This window comes from Diceros bicornis, chromosome 24 (genome assembly GCF_020826845.1).
Source record: "Diceros bicornis minor isolate mBicDic1 chromosome 24, mDicBic1.mat.cur, whole genome shotgun sequence".
Classification (NCBI taxonomy): Eukaryota; Metazoa; Chordata; class Mammalia; order Perissodactyla; family Rhinocerotidae; genus Diceros; species Diceros bicornis.
This window is the reverse complement of record NC_080763.1, coordinates 36,705,631-36,721,710: the sequence shown is the minus strand read 5'-3', so window position 1 is coordinate 36,721,710 and position 16,080 is coordinate 36,705,631. Positions and strand designations below refer to the sequence as shown.

The 16,080-nt window shown below is 40.5% G+C and overlaps 1 protein-coding gene across 5 annotated transcripts in view; it reads left to right on the top strand.

Moving 5' to 3' along the window:
* TTC7B (tetratricopeptide repeat domain 7B) overlaps positions 1–16,080 on the top strand; it is a 253,328-nt gene that overhangs the window by 162,659 nt on the left and 74,589 nt on the right. The window lies entirely within an intron of this gene.

Here is a 16,080-nt window from a genome sequence, read left to right as displayed (position 1 = left end):
TGGAATTCCTTAAATCAATCAATTGATATTTGTACATAACCTAAGAATTGTCATTATAAACTGCCACATGTTTGAGTTATCTACTTATCTTCACGTCTTTCCTCCGAATCCCTGAATCCAGGCCTGTTGGTTAGGCTTTGTTGAGAAGGACATTGTCTTTTGGGCTACTCGGTTCCCATTTTATCCCCAGTGGAGTAGCTTAGTAACCAGTACACAGAAGCTAGAAACAGTAAACACTCCTGCAGGCTGGCAGGTTCTAATTGTCTAAGTGGCAGGGTCAGTAATGGGGCGGGGGAGAGGGGAAGGAATGTAGCTGGTGGCCGGGCTGGCTCTTCACTTTCAGAAATAAATGCCATCGCAAATCTAAGTGGATTGGCTTTGGCTTTATTTCTCTGCCTCATCACCTCACTGTGTTTTTAATCAGTGCGTTTCAGCAGCTCTCCTTGGAAAATTGGTTCACACATTTCCATTACAAACATTTCTTTGTCTTCAAGTGAACAGGGCACTTCTCTTCCCCCCATCGAGAAAATTCTCATTATAATCCAGGAAACCTCTGACTAGAGATTTCTTTTGTAGGTTCAGCTATTTATGCAGAGTGAATTAAAGAGCTTTGCTGCAGTGTTTTACTTCTTGCAGATCTCAAACTTGCTCTTTTGCACAGCGAGCATATTTCTGGGTTTATCCAAAGCTGGTTAGCCCGTGGAGCCTGAAAGTGGTTAAAGCACTTTGAAAAATACTCGGTCCTTTACCCATCAGTAAACTACAACCTGGTGCAATTGAATTCAGTTTCTCTCATCAATATTTATAAAGTGGCGTTCCCTGCCTTCCACCCCCAACACCTTCCTTAGACATTAGACACCAGCATGTGGCTCCTGCATCGACAGCCTAAGGTGTCATCCGAGAGGAGCCTTATTAAACTAATAACCACACCACACGGCAAGCAGTAAACAGTGGTGGCTAATATGGTAATGCCTCCAAGTGACAGCAGCTGACAGCCTTTTCAAGTAGTGTAAGTAAGGAACAGCAGTAGAGATATTTGAGGAATGCAAGCCTGTTATTTTAATGTTAAGCTGTAAGCTCAAAAAAGCAAAGCATATGGCAGCAGGTCTGAGAGCAACCGATGACTTGTTTGCTTTTTAAATATTTGTATTTCTTCCTTTGTGATGGGAAACTTCTTCCCAAGAATACTTTATTAAAAGTTGAGGCCAGATGTTGTCAGTGGGTCCCATGGTCTCTTCCCAACCTGGGTAAAACATTTTAACACCAACCTAAACAAAACGATGTGGGTACCTGTCCCAGCTGCCGGGGAATATTATCTGTTTGTTTGTGACGTGCTTGTCTCCAGCAGAACTATAGGCTCTCAGAAGCCTGGGAGTGCCTCATGTTTCTTGTGTGCCACCAGCCATAGCTACCACAGAATGAGTACAGAGTTGATGTTTCGTCAGTACCTGCTAGATGGAGGTGACAGCCCTCCCCACTGTTAGGGTCAGGCCTGTCCACCTGTGGAACAGTTAAACTGCTGAACAGAGAATTGATTTAGCTAGCCTCATAGCCTGATGCAGATGCAGAGAATTACAGAACTTTTTGGTCCCTGTTAAGATTATTCAAGGTGCTTATACACCAACTTTTATCATTTCATGGTGACAGTAGGATGGGTAATACTTGAGAGACTGGCTGCCCCTCCAGGGGCATTCAGCTGTCTCACCTAGTGCATTTAAGGCATCTGTACATGGTGATCAGTCAATAATTGGTATGATCAGTCAATAATTGGCTACTACTACTACACTGTTTTCAAATATGATATTTTAGAATCCTTTAAAATTGTTGTTATTAAATAGAGTAGAAGCAAAAGAATATTTATTGAATATATTTAAAATAATAATACAACTAACATATGTACAGCCACTTCCTGTATGACTCTCTCTATGTTATCCCCTTGCCTTGGCCCTCATAGGTTAACCACCATCCTGAATTCCATGTTGAGCATTCTCTTGTGTTTCTATACTGTTACTGAACCAGGTTCATTTTGCCTGCTGCACAATTATGCCAATCACCTAGAGGACGAATTTGCAAAGAGAAAGGGTTTATTCACAAGGCAGCCAAGTAAGGAGACGGGAGAACCAATCTCAAATCCACCTCCTTGAAAAATGGAGATTAGAGATATTTATGGGATAAAGGGGCGGCGTGGTCTGAAGTGGGAATAGATGATTGGAGGTAAGGAGACTTGAGGTAATTGATGATCTGCGCAAGTGTAGTCAAGCTTTATGGCTCTTCATAGGATGCATGTTCAAAAATAGTGGTGTTAGCATGATATGAGGGTACAGTTTTTAGCTCCCTGATGTCAGGAGATCGCTTATTGGTCATCCGTACAAGCCAGGTTGATGAGTTGGTGGTCTCAGCCACCTGAACTGGACAAGTAGTTGACTCTCAGTTCCTGAAAAACTCAAGCACTTGTTACCATGGTGACCAAGGCATCAGAGATGTTATCTATAAGGGTGGTTTTTAGTAATGCATTATGTAACTACTTTTGCAAACAGATAACTAACTGAGTATAGTTAAAGCAAGTTGGCCCCTGGTTTCAATACCATATATGTTTGTACTCCTAATAATAAAAATTTCCAGTTTTGCATATTTAAAATGTTTTTTAAGGGATATACTGACTATCCTTATATTACTTGCTTTCATTGCTTAACATTATGCTCCTGAGGATCATCCTTATTGCATATAGTAGCAATTTATTCATTTACACTGATGAATAATACTTTATTATATAAATTTACCAAGATTTATTTTTCCAGTCTACTATAAATGGATATGTGGGTTGTTTTCAGTTTTTTGCTATTATGGACAATGCTGCTGTAAATATTCTTGTATGGGTCTCCTGGTACACACGTGCAAGCATTTCTCTAGGTGTACACCTAGGAGTGAAATTCTTGGGTCATAGGATATGTGTATCTTCAGTTTTACCAAATAATTCCAAACTGCTTCCCAAGTGGTTGTGCTGGTTTACAATCCCACCAGCAGAGCCCAAGAGCCCACGTGGCTCCAACACTCGGTGTTGTCAGACTTATTTTTGGCAATGTGGTTGCTGGTTAATGGTATCCCATTAAGTTTTTTTTTTTTTTTTTTTGTGAGGAGATCAGCCCTGTGCTAACATCCGCCAATCCTCCTCTTTTTTTGCTGAGGAAGACGGCCCTGGGCTAACATCTGTGCCCATCTTCCTCCACTTTATATGGGATGCCGCCACAGCATGGCTTGCCAAGCAGTGAGTCGGTGCGCGCCCGGGATCCGAACCAGCGAACCCCGGGCCGCCGCAGCGGAGCGCGCGCACTTAACCGCTTGCGCCACCGGGCCGGCCCCGTGAGTTTAAGTTTTATGTCCTTTGTTATTCATGAGGTTAAAGACATTTTCATTTGTTTATTGGTCATTTAGCTTTTCTCTTTTGTGAAGCACATGTAGAAATCTTTCCTCTTTTCTAATTGAGTTGACTTGTTCATTCTAATTTGTAAGATTTCTTTGTAAATTATGGTTACAAGTCCGTTTGGTTTTTATATGCATTGTAAAAATCTTCTCCTAATCTGTAACTTCCTTCTCTTTGCCTTCTCTTAACGATGTCTTTTTGTGAGCAGAAGTTCGTATTTTTAAAGTAGTTCAATTTATCAATTATTTCCTTTATGGATAGTACTTTCTGCATCTAGTTTAAGAAACCTTTCCCTTCTCTGGGATCATGAAGATAGTCTCCTAAGTTATCTTCTGTAAACTCTCTGTTACCTTGCACGCTTAACTCTAAGGGTCCATCTGGAGCTGATTGTTTTATGTCTGTATGGTGTGAGGGATCCAATGCAATGTTCTCCCGTATGGATGTCCAATTGTCTCAGCATCATGCGTGGAAAAGACTCCTTTCTGTTGCTCCACGGTGCCGCTGAAGTCTTAAATCAAATGTCCATGTGGGGGAGGGTGCTGTGTCTGAGCTTTCTATCTGGTTCTGTCAGTCAGTGCGTCCCTCTCTGTGTGAGTGCAACTGTTTCTTCACTCTTACAGCTTTGTTATGTGTGAGGTAGGTCAGTCCCTTTAGCCTGCTCTTCCGTTCAGGAGTGTCGTGGCAATTCTCAGGCCTTCCAGCTTTCAGAGAAATTTTCAAATCAGTTTGTCAAGTTCCACAAAAAAAAATCTGTTGGAATTACATTTGATCTAATAGCTCGGTTTGGGAAGAATTATATATTTATGACAGCGGGTTTCCAATCCATGGCCATTATATCTCTCTATTTAGGCCTTTAAAAAATATTTTTTCATGAAGTTTTATGATTTTCTTTATACATATTTTGCCTGTTTTTTACTAGATTTATTTCTAGTTACCTGAAAAAACCTCCATGCTTTTGTATACAGTATATATCTGCAGTAATTTTTTTTTTAATCAAATTTACTATCTACTTATTGCTAGTGTATAGAAAGGCAGCTGGTATTTGTACATTCTTCTTGACCCAACAACCCAGCCAAACCCTTATTAATTCTAACAATTTGTATATAGATTACTTTGGGATTTCTATATAGACAATTACTTTTATTTGAACTAATTAATATTTAGTTTCTTTTTCTCTAATCCTTTGACTTTTTTTCAATTTGCCTTACTGTACTAGTTAGGACCTTCAGTGCAGTTGCATAAAATTCTTTCAATGTTTGGCCATTAAGAATGTTTCTTGCAGGTTTGTTTATAGATACTATTTAAGAGGTTAAGGAAATTTCCTTCTTCCTGGTTTGCTAAGAGTTGTTCTTTTTTTTAAATCATGAATTGGTATTGATTTTATCAAAATGCTTTTTCTGTATTTATTGAAATGATTATATGGTTTTACTCCTTTAATCTGTGAATGTTACACTAATTGATATTTTTAAATGTTAAGTTAACCTTGCATTCTTGGAATAACCCAACTTGATCATGACATATTAGCTTGTTTATGGGTTTAGTTTACTAGTGTTTTTAAGAACATTCACATTTATGTTCATGTGTGAAATAGCTTGTAATTTTCCTTTCTCGTTATGTGTTTGTCTGGTTTTGGCATCAAGGTTAGGCCAGCCTCATAAAATGAGTTGAAGTAGTTCATTTTTGTGTGTTTTGGAATCATTTGTGTAAGATTGGAATTACTTGTTCCTAGAATAATAAGTTTGGGTAGAATTTGTCTGTAAAACCATCTGGGCTGGTCTTTTCTCTATGGAAGACTCCTGATGCTTTTTTAAAAATGATTATATGATATTCAGCTTTCTTACTTCTGATTTTATTAAGCTGTGTATAACATATAAGCTGTAATATGTAACATATATGTTTTAAGGATTTATCCATTTCATCTAAATGTTAAATTTTATTGGCATAAAGTTGTTCATAATGTGTTTTAATCATCTATTTGTTATCATACAGCCTTGGTGGTTAAGTCTTTTTCATTCCTAATACTGTTTAAAGTCCCTTCTTTTTTTTCTTGAATATTCTTGCCAGAAGTTTGTCTGTGACACGGATCTTTTCAAAGAACCAGCTTCTTTATGGTCTCAGCTGTATGTTTACTTTCTCTTCCCTGTATTTCTGTTCTTATTTCTGTTATTTCCTCTCTTCTCTTTTTATTTCAGTTTGTTCCATTTTGTTTTATTTGGTTTTCCTTCTTAATCTTTTAAGTTGGATGTTTAGTTCATTAATTTTTTGTCTTTCTCATTTTTCTGACATAAGCCTTTAAGACATTTCCCGCTAAGTACTGCTTGAGCTGTAAATCACAATTTCAATAAGTGAAAATTTTGTTATTATTTAGGTCTAAATATTTTAAAATTTCCATTATTCTTTTTTGACTCATAAGTTGTTTTAGAACCTTGTTACATAATTGTCAAATATATGGGTTTTTTTTTTTTTTTTTTTACTTATCTTTTGTTAATGGGCTTGTAATAACTTCATGGAATTGGGCTGAGAGACTATAATCTATATAAATTTGAAATTTTTTGAGACTTTTTTATGGCTCAGCATGTCATCACTTCTTGTAAATATTCCGTGTGTGCTTGAAAAGAATGTTTTCTGCATTTTTGGGTAAATTTTTATATATTTTATTAGATGAAGCTATTAATTATACTATTCAGATCTTCTTTATTCTTATTGATGTTTTCTGTTTACTGAATCTATCAATTATTGAGCAGAGGAATCTTGAAATCTACCAGTAGGATGGTAGGTTATCCCATTTCACCACATAGTTAATAGCAATTTTTGCTGTATATAGTTTAAAGCTATGCTATTAGGTGCATATAAATTTAGAATTGCTATGTCTTCCTGGTCAATTCAACCCTTTATCATTATGTAATAAGTCATGTAATTCATTTTGTCTCACAGTCTATTTTATATGCTATACACACATATCTATATGCATATATTCACCTGTATGTGTACATATACATATATACACACACAACTATTTGTGTGCGTGTATACATATGCTTGGAACATCTTTTTACATTCTCTTTGAACTTTCTATATTCTTATGTGTTAGATGTACTCTTGTGCTCATTATATATAGCTGATTGTTTTTTTAACTCAGGCTGGCAGTCTTCTCTGAAATATCTAATTCATTTCCCTTTATTGTAAATACTGATACATTTATATTAATATCTCCCACCTCACTTGTACTTTCTATTTGTCCTGCTCTTTTTTTCATATCTTATCTTCTCCTTTCCTACCTTCTTTTAGATTATGTTTTTATTACATATTTTTCCTGTACTAATTTAGAAAAGAACCATTCCATTTTGCTGGTGGTTGTTTGGTGATAGCCCTAGAAATCTTCGTGAGGGTCTTTTTGCTGGCAAACTTTCTCAGTTTGTGTCTAAAAATATATTTGGCTTTACTCTCAAAAGAGATTCTTCAAACTGGCTGTATAATTCTAGGCTCACAGTTCCTCACAGCACAAGTGATCTTGCTCCTTTTGTAGTTGTTGAGAAGTCAGCTGTTTAACTTTAGTTTCTTTTGTTGTCATCTGCCTTTTCCCTCTGGCTACTTTTCATTGCTGTTGTTGCTGATGCTTTACATTTTCACTCTGATACAGCTAAGAGTGGATCCTGTTCGGGATTCCTGGGACTTTTTAAACTGTAGATTGGTATTGTTTGCATTATTTATCATTTCCAGAAAATTCTCAGCTATTATTTCTTCAAATATTTCTTCTCTTATTGACAGCATATAATTGGGTCTTGCTTTTTTATTTAGTCTGATAATTTCTGACTTTTTTCTCAAGTGTTTGGTGCATTCACGTTTAATATAATTAATGATATGTTTGGATTTGTGTCTGCCATTTCTATTTGTGTCTTGCCTTTTTTGTTCCCCCCTACTGCCTTCTTTTTCTGTTGAAAAAAATTGTTTTTTAAACCCTTCAACTATTAAATACCTAAACCAAAGGATTAAAAATTAATATTTGCTGATTATGTATTAAATGTCTCAAACATGTTGTTTTTCCTAAAATAAAATTTAGCAAAGTACACATTTTTATGTTGAATAGTGTTCGTGAATTCCAGTGGATTCACGATCTACTGTACTTGGTATAACAGCTTTGATCTTTCTTGTTTTGAAATATAACTTTGCAAAAATTTCCTAATTGATTAAAACATTTTACTCAGTAATTTTTCTCGCTGGCTTGAAAAGGTAGAAGTAGGTGCCTGGTGATGTTTGGAAAGACTCTTCCTCCTGAAGACGGGGTGGCATCAGTCAGCAGGGCTTTGATCAGCCCCTCACAGGCTTTGTGTTTCTGCCAGGGAGATTCGTCTTTAGATGAAATATGCGGATGAGAGCGGACAGTTTCTTACTTTCTTCTTTGGAAGATTTATCAGATAGTATCATACTTATGGTGGAGTCTGAGAACTTTAGTGTAACTAAAATGCTTTGTTGCAGTTCAGCAAGCTTTACAATGGGTTTAGTTTCTCGCCCTGAGATGAATTATGGTTGTGCAACTTTCCTAATTATAGATTTTTAACTGATTTGAATTTTACTCTTTCCTATTTAAATGGAATATATACACACTCTTACTCATGTGTTCTCAGAGAGGTCATCATATCAATAATATACTTAAGAAGCCATCACATGTTACTGCAAAGCACAAGAAGGTAATTTTTGAAACATCTCAAGGATACAAATACAAGTGGGATCATTATGGTGTATACACAACTCTTTTAAGTGTTTTTTCTGATCCATAACTTTGATACATTGGAAGATATTGAAACCAGTCTTCAGTCACCCCTCAACTGCAAGACCACAAGCTCTTCTGCAATACTCTTCTTCTATGTGTGGTCTTCTGCTCTTGTACACGTGAAAGCAGATTTTGTCAGACAATCACATTTCTTTTTGTACCTATGGGAACTGACTTTATGGAAAGAAGTGAACATATATAATGTTCCTTCATTCAGTCACTCATCTAGCAAAAATAACGACTGGCATTTATACACTACTTTGTGGCAGGCAACTCTTATCAGCACTTTACGCATTTTAAACTAATTTAATCATCATGAGAATCGTCAAAGGTAGGTAGTATTACCATCCCCATTTTACAGATAAGGAAACTGAGGCACAGAGAAGTTAAGTAATTTGTCCAAGATTATGCACCTTGTAAGTGGCAGAGCCATGATTTGAACCCAGGCAGCCTGGCCTCGACATCTGTGCTCTTAAGCACTGCCTTGGAAGCATTGAGTTCCTACCACATTCCAGTTGCCATACAATGTGTTGGGGATGCTGCCACGAACAAGAAAAAGTCTATGCTTAGAATTAACAATCCAGATGAGCAGGATTTTTATGCTGTCTTCCCTGTTAATCTCTTCAATAAACTAGAAAACACAATAAGGATCATTCTTTTCTTGATTGGAGTATATATCTGGTTTAAAAAAAATCATTAGTTGGCAAGTAAGACTGTGTCTCTTTCTCACTCTGTCTCACACACACACTCTCAGAGAAACTCAATTTAAGTTGAAATGTCATACTGAGTAATGTTTTGATGTAGTGATTACTGAGAGGCCAGATGTTATGGGATATTTTTAGGCCTGAGCTGAGTGATGGAGTAATGAACATGCCCATGAAATTTGCATTTGATAGAAAGTTGGGCCACAAGGAAAGAGGGTGTTCATCTCATTAAATTAGAAAAATGATCCATGGATACCTGCAAGATGTCTGGGAGGGAGGAGGGCAACATCACCAGCCCAGGGATGCCTGTCCCTTGGATACAAGTTGGGGAGGGGATCTTTGGGCAAAGGAGAGTGGGTGGCAGCCTGAAAGACACCACGGATCAAAGTAGAGTGGATTCAGTGGTGTGGTACCTTATTTAAAATTAACTCTCCACAACAAAAAACAACCTGAATAAAAAATGGGCAAAGGACTTGAATAGACATTTCTCCAAAGTACGTATTCAAATGGCCAATAAGCACATGAAAATATTCTTAGCATCACTAATCATTAGGGATGATTAAAACCACAGTGAGATACCACATCATACCCATTAGGATGGCTCTTAAAAGAAAAAACAGAAAGTAACAAGCGTTGGTGAGGATGTGGAGAAACTGGAACCCTTATGCTCTGCTGGTGGGAATGTAAAATGGTGCAGCCACTATGGAAAACAGTGTATGGCAATTGGTCAAAAAATTAAAAATAGAACTATCATATGATCCAGCAAATCCACTGCTGGGTAAATATTCAAAAGAACTGAAAGCAGGAACTCAAACAAATATTATACACTTGTGTTCATAGCAGTGTTATTCATAATAGCCAAAAGGTGGAAGCAACCCGAGTGTCCATTTGAACAAATGGATAAGCAAAATGTGGTCTATACATACAATGGAATATTATTCAGCCTTAAAAGGAAGGAAATTCTGACACATTGCTACCACATGGATGAACCTTGAGGACATTATGCTAAGTGAAACAAACCAGTCACAAAAAGACAATTACTATATGTATATGAGGTTTCTAGACTAGTTAAAATCAGAGACAGAAAGGAGAATGGCGGTTGCCAAGGGCTGGGCGGAGGAGGGAGTGAGGAGTTATGGTTTAATGGGTACAGAGTTTCAGTTTTGCAAGATGAAAAAAGTTCTGGAGATGGATGGTGGTGATGGTTGCCAACAATGTGAATGTACTTCATACCACTGAACTGTATACTTAAAAATGGTAAATTTTATGTTATGTATATTTTACCACAATTTTTTAAAAAATCAACTTTCTGACCTCTCCTTATTGACGTGTGGGGGTAGGAGGGTTTCCAGCATTCTTGAAAGTTTGAGATTAGATGGCTGGGAGCTCTTCTGCCCTTGAATTCTCTCTGTGGCTCTGGATCACAAAGCCACTGTTCCTCTGGGAGGGACTTACTGAAGCAGGGAAGAGCCTCCCGCCATACCAGCCATTTATAATCTTTCTGTGAGGTTTTGGGTCTGTGTTGTTGCCTTCAGTAATGTAGATGCTTGTCAAGAGAGACAGAATCCCCAAAAGGCAATGAAAAATGCCTCAGAAACTGAAAATTGGGTTTATGAGGCCAGGGTAGAAGAACTGGAAAAGAGAAAATGGAGGAGACATGTACTTGAAGCCAGATTTGTTTATGAGTGGGCCCTCCTTTCTCCAGGGCTAGGAGCATCTTGTCCTCAGATGGGGAGTTGTGGTGGCCTGAACTCCTCTCCCCATTTCCACTTGACCAGCACTAGGCTTGCGTGTGGCTGTTTGTCCCCCAAAATAAAGTCCTCACAAGAGTATCCTGCTTCTTTTCCAGAGAGTTCCCCCTTTCCTGGTTATTTCTGAGTATGCTGGAGAGAAAGCCTTCAGGGCATGCCGATCTCCCTGTCAGCCAGGGAAGGGAGCTCCTCAGAAAAGGCCAGGCTGGGGCAGCCACACCAAAGCCATCCATCCCCAAGGTGGCATACAGAAGGTTTATTTATTTTAGTGCTTTTCTTTACAAGATCTCAAGTTCTCCTAGATATCTTGTTCAACAATTCAAAGTATGGAGTATCGTCTTCAGATTTCACGCAGGGTGTTTCCTGGAAACCTCTGGATCCCCAGCACCTAGCCCAGTGCTTGGTATGCTGCAAACATTAATACATGTTTGTGCAATGAATAGTTGAAATTAATGACCCTGCTGAGTAGCGTGGCAGCCTTAGTTCATAGCCCAAGCATGTCCACCTGTGTTTCTTCTATGGTCCATTTTGGTTTTGACTGCCAATTTTCACTATATGATAAATTGATGGTCTACTTACTGCAAATGAGTCATATAGAGCACCTGCTAGTTACCCAGCCAACTGTGAAAAACACATTGAACAGTCCAAATACAGTTGAATGTCAGCTCATTTGTGACAGTCTTTTGCGTTTTAAGGTAATGAAAGTTTACTATTTAAGAACAAAACAAAACAAAAACACCTGAGAGCAAAGAAGACAAAGAAGAGAAGTTCCAAATTTATCCCCCAAGTATTCTCGTGGGAATCCTGAGCTGAAAACAGCTAGTGGGAATCGATAATCCACCTACAGATGATCAGATTCACTGCCCTTTGAACATCTCCCCCAGTTCATGGTTAGAGAGCCCCCGTTTTCTGCCAAGTGTGTGCCAGGCTCAGGAGAGCCAAGGCTGAGGAAAGCACCGTCCCTGCCTTCGCGCGGCTCACAGCTCGATGTGGAGGAGAATTACTTTGGAGTGTGCCCAGTGCCCCAGAAGAAACAAAGATGGTGAGTGCGGCCACCACCGCCGCACCATCAGGGAGCTGGGCTCCCTGTTAAAGCTCCAGCTCCCATCAACAAAGGTCCTGCCTTTGATCTCCCTTGGCAGCACTGAAACAAGCCAAGCAAAACAAAACAAGACCCTTCCCGACGTACTACATGCGAACCCACAGGAGGGATAGACAGAGAATGTGGGAAATGGAAAACAGGCCAGGATTCACAGGAGCAGGTTTCTGATGCAAAGACTCCTGGTCCCATTCGGCATCCAGATGATCCCAGAGAGATGCGTTGTCCACCTCTGGTCCCAAAGAGCTGGTTCAGTTTCCCAGCACCCTGCCGGGCTTCTTCCTTTCTGGCTCCTTTCCTGACTTTGAGTGGAGGGAGCCATTTCCATATTACAGAACTTCATGGGTTCCTTTGAGTCCATGTCACATCTGGCCTGGGCCCTTTCCCTTCTAGGCTAAGGTGATTGTAGGATTCCCATTCTTTTGACATCTGCTGTTGTCCACTGAAATGGGCCCAGATGTCTTATTTCTTCACTTGCACTCCCATCCTCAGACTTGGGAATGTGGGGGAATCAGGGCCATGGGAGCCGAGTCAGAAATGAAGACAGGGAATTCTCCAGAGAGATGGCCTTTGGGGAGCAGCAGGTCACCCCCTCCCCCACTTTAGAAATGACAAATGGCTTTGTGGTTCAGAGAGAATAGAGTATTTCTTTTGAGAGCCTGAATTGTTCCATGGGAAGACTTGCTTCCAAATATTTCCTGTTCGCACATTTCCTTACCAGACGGCTCACTGTGCCAAAGGCACTTGCTCACCAGCTCACTTACCAAACCAGAGGGCAGGTTCCCTACCTCCTATTTGCTTTGCACCTCGCAGCCCCTAGCACCGCCCGGTCAGATAGCACTCAGGAAGCTGTCCCAACTTCATGTGGATTCTCTCTTGCCTTGTGGATCGCACTAAGGAAATGGCTCCCTTCATAAAGATATCAAACTCAGGCAGTAGAGGAGGTCTTCGAAACACAGACGGTGTGATTCCAGAGGTGTTTTTAGTTCAAGCTGTCCAGATCATTTCTGGCTTAGGTGCTGGCTCCAGGACACGAATAGGAGTTGAGATTAATAGCTGAATCAGGAGCAAAAAATGAGCCCAACTGGGGTTTCTTGAGGTGATTTATTCCAGCTAAATATGTCAGTTGTTTGTTTGTTCTAAAAATACCGCTAGAAGGATGGGGGAGTATTCCAGATTGTTGACACTTTGACTGAAATGAGAAGCAAAATGTAACTGATATGGGATCTAACAGGAGTTCCTGCCTGTTATGAAGAGGAGGCAGGATTAGGAAACCAAGAGGCGCAGGCGAATCCTCAGAGACGGCTGTGGACTGTCCCCAGCACCCGCCACTCACGAGCAGCCTCCCAGCTGAGGCTGAGAGGCCGCTGAGTTCTGTCGAGCGAGACGTCTGCTCCTGACACTTAGTTTTGCTTAATAGACGTAGTGTCGATTTTCCCAGGAACCAGCAGTTCTGGGTGCCTGGACTGGGAAAACGCTCACAGTGACAGCAAGGCCAGCGTGGCAGAAATGCCGAATGACCTCCCCAGACGTGCTGGCACGTTGTTCGGCGTCTCCTTCTCGGGCAACCATAGGCCTTAAAAGTGGTCAGATTTCTAGAACTTCTCCAGTGGTTAAAAATTCTCACACAGAAATTTGCCAGTGAGCCACCTGGGTCAGTTACTCGACAGGGCTTTATTCCTAGAGGAGATGCACTTATAAGAGCCATACTCTTCAAACCCTCCTTTGGTGGTTCTGTTAGCAAACTGACCAGGAGTCAGCGGGTGCTTTTGGGTTCTGTAAAGGAAACCAGGTACTCGGATTTGATCCCTGAAAAGCTTGTAGACTAGGGGTTTCCATCTGGAAGCCTGTGAGCTGTCGTCTGCTAGTAGAGTTCCATTAGGTCAGTGCACCTTTCAAAAATGTTTAGATTTAATTACCTTTAGTGTAGGCAGGCTGATATCTTGAGCCTGGCTCTTATTTACTTGCCTGGTTCTGGGAGACATTTGAGTTTTTGATCCCTGAAGAGGACCCACAACAAGGGTGGATGACTACTCAGTGCTCTGCAGTCTCAGGAGGTGCCCCTTATGCGGGTGACAGTGTGAATGGTGCCCTGGGGTTGGTAACTGACCCTCACTGGAGACACTCAGGGAGGACCTGGACGAGGTTATAGCACAGTCATCAGGAAGCCATCCAGAAGGAAGGGAGGCATTCTGTTCAAGACCATGGGTGGGTGTGCCTTCATTTGTAAGCTTAATGTAATTGGTTGATCAGAATTCCCACTGAATTTAAGAACAAAATACTCCCAAAATTCTTATAGGGATGAAATAAACATGAGTAGAATTTCCTAAGCGTAGGGACTATGGGAACTCTTTTCCTTGTAGGTCTTTAAAAAAAAAACCAGACCACTGAAGGTTAGGATGGAGAGTTATGAACTAGAGTGGTGCTTCTTGAACTTAAATTTGCACATGAATCACCTTGGGAATCTTGTTACAGGAAGATTCTGATCCATTGGGTCTAGAGTGGGTGGATATTCTGCCTTTCTCACAAGATCCCAGGGGATGCTGAGGCTGCCTGCCCCAGACCACACTGAGTAGCAAAGCCTTATAGGACCTCTCAAGGCCTTTTCCAACTTTGGATTAACTGGAAAAATCTATATTTTTTCTAATGAGCTGATGAACAGTATGTCAGTGCAGCAATTAAACTAGTAAACTAGATGATCAAAGAAATTGTATATTTCCTGTGTAACAGTTGGGTAGGTAAGATCATTCATTCAGGTGACATTTATTGGACATGCATCATTGGTGAGACCCCAAGCAGTATTTGTTATTTAGTGAGAGGAGCAGTCACACGAAGTGGTTCCACAACTCCCATTCCTTCCAGCTGTTCTCAGAGCAGCCTCAAAGCCATTTTGAGGTCTCAGCTCTGGGGCCTGCACAGCTGTAAACCCAGCATCATTGGCTCATCTGATGGTGATCGGGCCCAGTTGAACTACTTCAGGCCAGACAGCTCACAGGCCGGTCATGGTATTGACTTTCAGCCACAGTGACTCAGCCCAGGATCAAAGGCTGCTTTTTGCGGCAAATACCACCTTCTGGGATTGGACAGCTTTGGAAACTCAGCCAGGGGAGCAAAGGCTCCAAGACCAGCACACAGTAGGCCGTCAGAGATGTTGCTAACAATGTATTGAGATAGATTTCCTTCATGAAAGCAACCCTGCTTTCTGAGGGGTTGGTTAGATGGATCTGGTGACATTCCTCTCCCTGAGCAGCGATGGGCTGCACATGGGCTCAGTCCTTTCAGACTTTGTTCCCAGCTGACTCATCTGGCTTCAAATTTCCATCTCTGTTCTCCTAGTCACCACATGCTTTTGGTACATCTCTTTTGATTTATCTTACCATTCTGATCTGTGGCTGCCAAACCATCTTCTCAATTTAAAATTTTATTTCAACATACTTGCCTCCCCCGCCTTGTGCTAATCTATTATTTCTTTTACCTGGTAACAGATGCTCGCTTTCCTTTGGGCGTTTGACAGCCAGCCCCACTCCAGATCTCAGCTCAGACTCCCTGGAAGCAAGAGATGGGGACAGCATTCAAGGCCCCCATGGCCATTGCCCGCCTTGGACAGATAACATGTGCTTTCCTGCACAGCTGTTTTGCATCCCTGCCTACATTCAGCAGATAAACAAAGAGCAGGTCCCTGGCATGCTGAGCCCAGGAGCACACAAACACAGATCAGTACAAAATACCAAATGTTCAAGGTTCCCGTGATTTTATTTCTGAATCAGCTGCCTTGAATGCAACATTATTCAAGCTAATTAGTGAGAGTTTTGTGTATTAATGTGAATGTTTCCTCCTTGTTGCACTTAAGTGCATTTTTTTATACTGCCAAATAAGATTGAAGGGAATTATTACTTTAGTATTTCTCGGAACTTTTCTAATTTATTTTCATTGAGAGTTCTTCATCAGAAAGCTTCAGTAAGTCATATTAGATTTCAGAATTTAGAAATATCTACTCTTTTAGCTTTATCTCAGGCCCCAGCCTTATATCCTAGATTCCAGACACCACTCCTTGAGCTCATTGTGGATGCTCACACCTCCTTGTCTATGCTCCAGGTGTTCCTTCTGCCTGCCTGGAAGGCCCCTCCCCAGCATCCCTCCCACCCCAACTGTGAAGAACTCTGTTGTCTTCTGTGACCCCCAGGCAGAATCTCTCACCTTCCTTTTGTGCTGCCAAAGAATTTTGTCCATATGTGTATATAACACTAGACTGTGAGCTTTGTGGGAGAAGATACCATGTCTTACTCCCTTTGTAGCCTCAGGGGCATAATAGGTACTTTTAAAATGATTGATCA